Raw genomic sequence first — 10332 nt, forward strand, 5'->3', positions numbered from 1 at the left:
TTTCAAATGCTGTTTCCTATTGCATATCATGGTCATGTTAACCTGTCTCATTGACAGTTGTGATGTATTTCTTCGTCTTGGTGCACTTTTACCAAATTTGATGCACGGATTAGTTTGTGTTTCTGTGTATTGTTGGAAGGTTTGGTTGGGTCTATATTTTTTTTGGTTTGGGTTTCTACATTGAAATATTGGTTTTACTGAATCTTGTTGACAATTTTTTGTGGGGTATTGTTGCTTGGTTCTTTTCTGTTGGTCTGTTCTCTTGCAGATGCCTCGTCGATCTTCCAGGGGTAAAGACATTGTTGCTGACGAATCAGCATCCCCAGTTGCTAAAAGGACTCGTCTATCATCTCAAGCATCTCAAGATCCCAATGAGGATAGATTCAGAGTTCCCCTGAACTCACACGCCTACTCAAATGTGTTTGACAAGTCAACAACTATAGTGGAGCGGGTAGTAGAGTTCAACACCTTAGGGACTACATTCATCCCTCGAATCTTTGAGAAACGAGACTGGGCAAACCTGTTCGGAAACTTTGATGATCCAATGGATGAACTGGTCAAAGAATGCTTCTCCAATGCATCTGATCTTGGACCTGTCCTCGTTTTCTGGGTCAGAGGAACAGAGTTTAGTGTTACCCCAGACTCCATCGCAGATCTTCTTCGCATCACCAGACCTCAGAATGTGAATTTAACTCCCTATGATGAACGAAATCCAGAGGTTGGGGAAATTCTACAAATCCTAGGACACGATCATGAGGTGTCTAGTGCAGGAACTTCCATCAGCACCGCAAAGTTTGCACCTGAGTTGACCACATTGAAATTGATCATGTTCACCAATCTCTACCCACTGTCCAACACTACATTCATCAATCTTGGGAGAGCTATATTTCTGTGTGATCTCATTACCGGAGCTCCCATTGATATCTGTGCTCACATCTACTACAACTTGAGGAAGACCGCATGTCGATCTACAGCTCGAGGAATCATTCCATTTTGCAGTCTCGTCATGAAACTCATCCTAAGTGCTGGCATTACTCCTCCTGCAGATGGTAAAATGTTGACTCGTCAACGTCCCATTTCTTTGTTCACTCTTCAAGCGAGCAGAAGTCACTCCTCCAAATCACCAAGACATGCTCACATCTCTCCGGGTCCTTCATTTGCCCCTGACTCAGAGACACCTGCACATACCACATCTGCATCTCGTGATGTTCCTGAAGCTTCACCGGCTGGTATTCCGCAAGCACAAACTGCTTCTCCTACTGACAGAGTTGGCAGTGTTCTTGAGCATATTCAGAAACGGGTTGATGAGCTTGTGGCACTTCTCTACTCCACAAACAACCATGTCCAAATGCGACTCGAGACTATGGAGAATCAGCTAGATGAGATTCAACGAAAGTTGGATGAGAGTCTTTAGCTATTCGTGACAAAAAGGGGGAGAGCATTCAGTAAGGGGGAGAAAAGTTCAAAGGGAAGTGTGCATAGTGATAGGGGGAGTACACACACACACATACGGGGGAGTACACACACACACACATACTTTTGTTTTGTTTTTCGTCCTATCTTCTAAACTTATGGTTCTTAAGTTCTTTTGGTTTTGATACACTATGTTTTGGTGTATAACTGTTTCTAACTCTTTTCATATACTCTTGGTTTATTCTTTAAATATATTTGGATGATGTTATTCAGGTATTTGTTGGTTTGTACCCATATGCTTTTGTAAGCTTTGAGGGTTTATGTTTTATGCATAGTTTGTAGGCCTTGTGGTTTGTACCATGCTTAAGTGCAGCCTTTATGCTATGTTGAAATCAGTATTTTAAATCTAAATGTTCTGCATTGTGGTTTATGTACTGTCACTCTTGTGCCCTTGTAGGATTGTTCCTAGATGCATATGCCTTGTGTGTTATGCATTGGTTGAGTGTTGTACATACAAGTGTCTTGCCTTGTGCTTGTTAACTTGTATGTCCTTGTGTTCATTCCTAGTGTGAATGAACACTGTGATCACTACTTTGTGGTGTTCACTTGGTTGATCAAGCCATGGTTTGTTCATTAACTCCATCTTATGCTTGATCTTATATTGCCTGTTTCATATGCATTTATCATTTTCTGCTTACAATGATCATGGTGTATTGTTGTGTTTCAGGAGTTTATGTTCATATGATTCAAGTGCTTCACAGCTTCTAGAATTAGGTGTGAGTGAGTTTTGATCAACTGTTCCCAACTCACATGTTAAGTCTAGAGTCTGTTTTAGGGTTTTGTCACGGAATAGCCAAAGGGGGAGATTGTAAGGTTGAATTTATTCAACCATCTAATTGGCTTTATTCCGTGCCAAATTTGCTTGTAATTCAGCATTTAGTAACCCTGTATTTAGGTGGGATTGTTGTAAGGGTAGTGAGTGAGATAGTGTGAAGATTGCTCAAGAGTGTGCAAGAAAACAGAGTGTCGCGGCTGGGACTCGCGACTGGACTCGCGGCTTCAACCCGCCAGAAGATGCACACGTGCCAAGCATGCTGGAAGATGAACAGTCATGCTAGCTGGAGCACTACAGGACAAAACAGGACAACTGGCCATACGGTTAACTCGCGACTGGAACTCGCGACTCAGTCAAGCCGCGAGGTCAAGCCGCGAGCCACCCCTGTTTTGGAAAAACCTGACGTTTCGCATTCCACTCCTCTTCAGTATAAATACCCTTTTAACCCACGATTGAAAGAGAGCTTCCAGAGAGAATTTTGAGAGAGAAACCCTAAAGAAAAACCAGATTGTTTCACCCACAATCTCTACCTTAGAGTCTCATCAAATTCCCTCACTCTCTTCCTCTCCATTGTCAAATCCTTGAGAGGCCTTTATACCAAACCTGGTTCTCACCATTATCATCTCTGTGAGACAGTCGTTTGGAGTTCTGGAAAGCAGTTAGGAAGGAGCCAATATTCATTGGTTGATGCTACGGTGAAGTAGCGGAATCCGGGAAGCTAGAAAAGAAAAAGGTTCGGCGCAACTTCGTTGGAGCAAGAAGCTTGGAGGGCTTAGGTGCACTGGGTAGATTAGGCTTGGAGGGTCTATTGCTGTCCTTGTATCCCAACTGTATTTTCTAGTGGATTGATTACCGCTTGGAGGGCGGCGGAGAGGTTTTTCGCCGAGGTCTTCGGTTTCCTCTTCGATAACATATCTGGTGTTATCGCTGTGTTTGCATCTTCCTTCCTCTTTATCTCTGCCTTTACATTATCTGCTGTGGTTTATTTTGTTGTGGCTTAGATAGTTGTTTAATCAATTCCATATTATAGCATATGTTAAGTTTCCGCACACTAGTTGTTTAACATATTGCTGTGTTGATTAAATTGGTTTGTGGGGGTCTAAACGTTCAAAAGTGTTTTTGTACACGTTTTTGAACTTTCAAATGCAATGGTCCACAATTCACATGGATGACAAAACTTGGGTAATCTTGAAGCGAAGTTTGATATGAAGAGATTTTTTTTTTTTTTGATGGTTTGCTTTCTGTGTTTTGCAAGAAAACGAATAGATTGGGAAGTAATTGATGTTATCTTGGTTCTTGGATTATATTTTGACTAATTGAAACCAAAATCCTAAACCTTTATCTTTTAGAACTTTGTTTTGTGTGTAATGCTGCCAAATCTTTCTTTGTTTTGTATGTATAACGTTAATTTACATAGATGAGAAAACTTGGCTAATCTTGAAACGAAGTTTGATATGAAAAAGTTTTTTTTTTTTTTTTTGGACGGTTTGCTCTCTATGTTCTACAAGAAAACGAAGAGATTAGGATGTAATTGATGTTATCTTGGTTCTTGGATTATATTTTGACTAATTGAAACCAAAATCCTAAACCTTTATTTTTAAGAACTTTGTTTTGTGTGTGTAATGCTGCCAAATCTTTCTTTGTTTTGTATGTGTAATGTTTTTATGTACATATATAGTTTCCTTGCCACCGTCAAATTCAAAGAATCTGCAACTGAAGCCAACCTTCTCTGAAGAGCAAAATCCGAACCGCAGGTAAGAATTCTGATTCGCTTTCAATTGAAAACCTACCTACCCTGTTATTATTGACTTTTGGTGTTTTGGGTTGCTATGGCTGAATGGTTGGCCTTTAGTTCGCCGGCCTTAAAAAGTGTTTTCCAAAAAAAATTTAGTTGTGTTTACTTTAGGGGCTATGGTTTCTTCTGCTTTATATCTTATTGTGGTAGAAGTCGAACACTTTAGTGGGTTTTCAAACTTGGGCTTCTTCCTCTAGAGGTGGAAGATTCTTTTTTTAATTTTTGGTTATTGGTTTTGGATTTACATTACTTTGCTATTATTATTATTTTCATACATGATGCGTAGAATTGGATCATGGGTGAATTATAATTGAATTTATAGATTGATGGGTTTAGATAATTCAAATTATTGGACGCATTGAATTTTTATTTTCCCATCTGTGTTGTGATTTGTGATTTAAAAATATTGTATAGTTTATATCATCAGTTGCCCTTTTTAGTTGGTAGATTTTGGATCAAGCTGAATTGCATGGTGTCCTTTCTTCAAAACTCTAAACCTTTACATAAGACTCATTGAGACAAGAGATTTTTGAAGATAGGCCAACCCTATCATAGCATCACCCGATGTGCTCGACAATTGTCTGAGTGAAGTCAAAATAAAAAATGAAAAACTTGGTAAATTTTTTATGTTTATTTTATGAAAATCCTCTATTTTCATTTGGATTATTTATTGTTTTTTTTTTTCATGCCAATACGACATGAAATTTGTTTTGTTTACTACAAGGATTTTCGTAATTATTAGAATATGATGAGTCTTATACCTTGATGTTTTTTTGTTGATTCTTCCCACTGTAGCGGTAATATTGTTCAATATCCCAACCAAAGCACCTAGGTTGTCCACCTATTTCAGACCTTTGTACAGCCCCTTTCAATTTTCAGTTCAAGTCATTGATATCTACACTACTTGCAAGGTCTCTGTCTTTTTCCATGTATATGTGTATGTGTGTAAAGTTTGTCTTTTTTCTCTATTTATATGTGTAAAGTTTGACTCTTTTATGGCTTTTCGATGGGTGATATTTTCATTTTGGTTGGGATTGCTTAGGTGTTTCAAGTTTGAGTGAGTTTTGTAAAGGATGTGCAAAAGCAAGAGGCATGGTGCACAAACTTAGATAAATCTTTGGGTTTGGAACTCTACACTGGTTGTCATTCTGTTCGATATATATATATAAAATAAAATTTTGATATTGTTAATTGTCATAGATGTTTCTTTACCTCCAAAACAAAGACCTACGGCCAAACCCGCTCCTCAAACCTTTGGGTTCTCCACCTTTGAGAAACAAAATGCAGACCCCTTCTCCTTCCTCTACTATTCCCCATCTCCTTCCTCCAAAACAAAGACCCACGGCCAAACCCGCTCCCCAAACCACCATTCTCCACCTTTATGACATGAAATCAATTTTTTTTTAATGATTGGGAAGAGCACCAATCTGTCTATAACCAAAAGAAAAGGAGAATTAAATCGTGTAGATGAGTCCTTGAGTTTATTTCAACCCAAAATCAAATTAAATGGTTTCTGATCTTTGTTTTTTCTTTACTTTATAAATAAATATTATATTTGTATAATTAAAAGTGCTATATTTGAATAGGCACAACAATTGTTTCAAAGTGATGCACAAATGATTACACTAGAAGCACTTGAAAGCATAAAGGCTGCCCTTGCAAGCAGTGAGATTGAGCACAAAGCAGACACCAAGAAGAAAGCAGTTCCTCACAAAGTTGCTGGGCAAGCTTGGGAGGACCCGAAACTAGTGGATTGGCCGAAAAGTATGAATTATTTCGTCCTTCTCTTATTCACTGTGTTGGTACTTAATTTATATGATATTAAGGCCAAATTTGTTGATCTATAATTGGAGCAGGCAAATCTTCATAATTTTCTAACCAAATTGTTTTCACAATTTTTTTATAAAACTTAATTCCTTCAGCATACCAGGTCTTACTCATGTTATCCTTTTATAACATTTGATCTGATTGTCTTATGATGATACTATGATAGTAACTGGGAATTTAATAGTAAATTGTTTTGTCTTGATGCTAAGCAAAAAAATGAAGTTACTATGTTTGATTTTTATTTTATATAAATTGATAGAGTTTATGTGTGATTGAACCTAGATCAGTTGAAGGTTTTTTCACTAATTCAGTTTGCTGTGTATGTTCTATACTCAATTTTCTTTACTGAATTTAATGTGGAAAAAAAATGTTTCCTTACATGGTCTTGACATTGATTTTTTTTTTTTTTTTTTTTTTTGAGAAACCAACCTGGAAGTCCAGGAAGGGGCTTTATTAGACAAACAAAATTAAACAACATCAGAAGCAACCAGGGGGGCAAGGTCTGTAGATATGTCTTCCAGCCAGACCTTAAAAACATTCCCCTCCTTTGCTTTCTTTGCCAAAGCATCGGCAACCTTATTACAAGAACGATTAACGAAACAAAAATCACTTTGATATTCAATTTATTTTCCATTTTTAAATTATTCAATCAAGCTCACAAATTACAATTCAGACCCTGATATTAAATTCAATTACAAATGAGCATGAATTCGCTTTGGTTGTCAACTATGAAGACTTATCAAGAAAAAGAAAAAGTTCAACTATTTATTTAGAATTCTTTTTTATCATTGGTTGTGTAATACTCCATTTTTAGCTTTACATAACTAGCATTGCATATCATGCGTCACAGTAGCTGTTTCTAAACATTCTGTATCAATTTCATATAAGTACCAACTTAGGGGTGTCTCAGTTACATATATTGAATGGAAAAGTTGTTGGCATCTCTACAACACAGTTAATTCAACTTAGAAGGATCTCTCTCATCAACTAGAAGACAAGTTTGAAAAGTTGTGGAAAGAAAGAAAAGGAGTGGTTCCACCAGCTGTTAGGAATAGGAACAGTCTGACAATATGAAATGAGTACATACGATAAAGTTCAACTAAATTGACTGATGAACTTGGATATAGTGTCAAAAAAGCTACTGAAACTTTGAATTGTCATAATATTCCAAGTTTCGTTGTGTTTCTTTAATGTTTTATTAGAATACAAAAGGATATTAATCAAAAACTAGCATTGAAGTGTTGTCATAGTGTCTGGGTTTTTATTCCCATCAAATTACATTTCAAGGTTTGTTGTGGCTTGAGCCACATTTTTTAAGAAATTCAAACACTTTAGTGATTATCCTTAGTATGTTTAATTCTTTGGTTCATTTATTGATTCTTTCCCTTGATGTGCTATATCATAATAGGTTGTTGGTTGTTGCGTCTTCATCAGGATCACAAGGTAAAGATAGAGATTACCCTCATCAATAGATCATATAACTATTAATTTGTAATATATGTTTTTGCTATATAGTTTTATTTATACATATACTATATCCTCCTCCTCTCAGGTTCTCACATAATAATGAGCTGGATCCCTATACATAGAGCCCACCCTTATGTGAAATGAGATAGATATACTACAATGGCAGTTGGATATGACCAGACCAGAATGACTTCAATTGACCATTGATTGGATTGAATTATAACATGTGGAAAACCTTACAGGAAAAAGGAAACACCTGGTGCAACCAGGGTCATACAATAAAGCCTACCATTGGGCTTGCAAAGGTCATAGTTGCCTGATAAAAGGATAACTGATTAGAGTCCATGCATATAAGACCTGATAGGATTGGTTTTTAACACCCATCAAGAAAAAATCTTGGTACTGTCTGGGGTCATGCAATAAGAAAAAGTTTGGGCCTACAAAGGTCATAACTGCTAGCAAATAAGAAGCTTGGTTGGTCAGAGTTTTGAACTGCCACTTGCACACGGTCATAACTGTTGCCAAAGTTTGGGCCTGCAAAGGTCATAACTGAGAAATGTTCTTGGCCAAATCAACAGCTGAGTAAGGCTATTGGCTTGACGGCTTAAGCTCCTTTATGCATATGTGGTGCTGTGTGAGGTAGTGTCTTTGTCCTAGAATCAATTTATTAAAAATGTATTGTATAAAGTTCAACAAAATTAAGCAGACATAGTAAATAAAACTTGGGGACAATGGCTACTCCCTTATTGTTATTGTTCTTTGTAATAATAGCATTTCCTATTAACAAATCTCATGTCACAGCTGGAATACAATTGTGCTGAGGTTATCAACTCAGTAACTTGCATCAAAGTGGCCTATCTAGGATGTTACTTAATACCTAGAAGAGAAAAAGGTGGACTACCTAGGAAGTCTAGAGGTTGTTTATGAGGTGTGTTTGTCAGTTCCACAGTTCCTTTTTGCCATAGATGAGTAGAGGAAAAGGGTGGCAATCTTCAGCCTGAATATCGCTTATCCCTTCTTCTTGACAATCAATTTTATTGGATTGCTTTGCAAACTAATAAAGTTGTATATTGTTGTACCTTTGCACAAGCATAAGTATCATTTGGTTAGCATATATATAAGTTATGTTATTTTTCATAACTTCTATCAACTTCTCTGGAGTCTGGACTACCTTTTAGTTTATGCAATAGTTCATGGTTTTCCCTTTTAGTTTTGGTTGTAGAAAATATGTTTTATACTATTGGTTTAAAGCAGTGGACAAGTATCATTTTGTCATATGCATCGAAGTAATTTACCACATATTTTGTCCAACATTTAATTATTGGGCATTACCAGTGGTGAAGAGGTTACACTTTTATCATGAGTATAGAAATACAAGGATGAACAAAGATGAACACTACAACTAAAACATGCACAAAGATGAACTCATTTCTCATGGCATCTTATACACGAGGCTCACTCAATTCTTCTTTTCATTCACCAATTACTTATACTTGGGCAATCTTATAGGTCATTTGACTGATGTCATATTCAATGTCAGCTTCAATACCTCAAGCTGAATTAACCGCACGACCAATAGAAATAGGGAAATATATTGTTTTTTCTCCTTTTTTAGATTAAAGTTCGTTTTGCTTTTAACTGACCAAAGGTCGTTGTTGACACATTAGGTGGTTATGTTCAAACCAAGAAATTAAAACAAGATGAACAATTATATTTGAAACTGTACAGCCTTAGTTGAGTCTATAATTTAATTGTACTTTTTTTTTAATGAATCTCCTGCATTGCAGGAGAATATAACTTATCATCAACAAGTGGAACAAGAGTTTATATTGATTTAGAAATTCCTGAGAGTGCTAATTTCAAAGTTCAGAAAAACTCGTGCAAATATCATGAACCAAGTGGCATCAAGATGAAATACTAAATAGACAAATATTAACAATTAGATATTTAACTTGTATATGTTATAATACATTCCTTAACCTGTTCTATTGCCAGGCTTACATCAGTGATACTTCAAATGAATGTAGCAGCAACTTATCAAGTGAACAAGGTGGTGATTCTACAAAATTTCAAAAAGTTGATGTTCAATGCAATGTGCAACTCACACCAACGTCAGTACTCAAGGAAAACAAAAGGACATATTCAGTGACTACTATGAAGCAACAAAGAAAGAAGATACAAAAGACACTTTAAATTTGTCTTTCAATTTATTTGAAATATTGATTAAGTAGTTCTTTAAATTTGTATTTTATACATTTTATGGATAGTTGAGGATGTTAAAAGATTTAATTCTTCATTTTATTTTAAACTTAAGTTTGATTTCTATTGTTCATTATGTAATTTAATGTTTCATATCAAGGTTCATATTTCATATTTAGGATAGGAAACTATAAGATTCAAATCCTAATGTACAATCAAAGAGAAAGAGAATAGAATAGTTTACATCTTTATACACAATAGTTTTCCCATGCATCGCACGGGTTAACGACTAGTCTATATATTATTAAAAGCTGAAGTGTAGCATTTATTGTTGCTACGCTTCCGTTAAGTCACATTAGCAGCCATGTCATTTCCCTTCTTTTTTCTAAATATTTCCCATAATTTAAAAATACTTTTTCTAAATATTTCTCATAATTTTAAAATACTATTAAAAAGAAATGATTTCCAACTCTGCACCATAAAGCCCAATCTTACGTTAATGTTGTTAATGTTGTCTTTAATGCTAACCCCTTTGTCTTCCCTCCTCCTTTTGCTCTTCTTGTCTTTCACACTTTCTAAACTTCAGAATTTCTCCTTTCTAACGCCAAACTCTCTCTCTCTCTCTCTTCCCTCCTCAATCTCTTCATCTCCTCTGAATCACTTCTTCGTACCTTTTCAATTGCCACTTTGCTAAAAAAATCACTTCTTCATACCTATTCATCTCCTAGGTACGCATTATCTCTTCCTTTCGTAATTAACATTTTGCTATTCTTTCAACTAATTGAGCATTAAGTCA

The sequence above is a fragment of the Quercus robur genome, chromosome 5, assembly GCF_932294415.1.
Source record: "Quercus robur chromosome 5, dhQueRobu3.1, whole genome shotgun sequence".
NCBI classification, from domain to species: Eukaryota; Viridiplantae; Streptophyta; class Magnoliopsida; order Fagales; family Fagaceae; genus Quercus; species Quercus robur.